Here is a 1,527-nt window from a genome sequence, read left to right on the forward strand (position 1 = left end):
AAAAAAAAAAAAAGGTTATACTTTCAAGACTGGAAATTAGGATTTTGTGAGCATAGCAATGTGAATATCTCATTATTTAGTCAAACAATTTGGCTTTAGAGTTTGAGGCTGTGTCTCATTCTTGAGATCAAGGAAACCAAGTAGTATGTGGTGAACTGCAATGAAAAGTAAGGAAAAATTACATCAATCGGGAAATCAATGAATAGTGTTTGGGTTTCAGAAAGAAACTTCTCCAAGGCTTTCATGATATTCATATAAAACAAGTGGAGAATTAAGGACTGTGCAATGATACTCTTCTGTGGACTTCTAGTTGATTAAACCAATGGTTGATGCATCTGTGGGACATGAGGAGGGTGACCTCCAGGGCTCTGGATGTGGCCTTGCAATCAAGAAATGTGCGTCTCATATTTGCAACACAGATGAAAATCCGGAATCACAAAGATCTCTAAAGATTTGAGTATTTGGACACAAATTGACCAGCGGAATTTCATGCAAATAAATAAAGCTTATGTTGAGGCTCAAAACTTCCATTGTAAGCATATAACCAAATTAAACTTTATGTGGGAGAACATACCCCAGGTGTTTTAATTGATTTCCAAGGGGAAATGAGTCAAGAGTGTGAGCCCACTAATGATCTCACTAAGAAGATCTTAATACTACTATGGCATCCAGATCGAGGGGAAAATCAGCTTGTTTCATGCTTCTCTGGTCAGTTCCCATCTGGAATTGCAATTCTATGTGCCACCCTGGGGAGCCCAGGCTGGGCTGAAGGGTAATAGAGAACAGGCAGAGGTCAGCAATGAGGGAGGTAGAGAGGCTGATTGGAGATGCCTGGGAGAAGCAGGCTGATGAGAATCTATGTCTGAAAGTTCAGGAATATCTCTTAGCAGGAGCTTGGGTCTAATTTTTCCTCAGGCTGAGGATAGAGTGTTAAAAGGACTAAGGTAAAATATTTAAGGAGAGGAATCACAATCACACGTTCCCACAATGCCAACACAAATAAAACAGTAACGTGCAGGAGTGACTAAGGAGTTTCCTCATTATCTAGGGGTGTGAAGAAGAGGGGAAGGGAAACAAGGATAGATTTTTTTAAAGCCTTAAGGGACACAATGCATTAGCCAAAAACACAGCTCCAGGAATTGATGGAATGCCCATTGAAATGTTTCAGAAACCTGAAGAAGCACTGGAAGCACTCACTCATCTCTGCCAGGAACTGACTGAAAGAGATCCATATTTGTGTCCACTCCAAAGAAAGAGGACCCAACAGAATGTTCAAATCATTGAACAATACCACTAATAGCATACACAAGTGAATTTTGCTTAAGATCATCCAACAATGGTTACAGCAGTACACTTACAGGAAACTGCCAGAAGTTCAGACCAAATTCAGAAGATGATGTGGAACAAGACATATGATTGCTGATGTCATAAGGATCTTGGCTCAAATCAGAGAATGCCAGAAAGCTGTTTACTTGTGACTGTGGAATGGATTCCACTGTGTGGACCATAGTAAACTGTGGATAACCT

This window comes from Echinops telfairi, unplaced genomic scaffold, assembly GCF_000313985.2.
Source record: "Echinops telfairi isolate 266 unplaced genomic scaffold, ASM31398v2 ScPeMD7_27;HRSCAF=92, whole genome shotgun sequence".
Taxonomy (NCBI): Eukaryota; Metazoa; Chordata; class Mammalia; order Afrosoricida; family Tenrecidae; genus Echinops; species Echinops telfairi.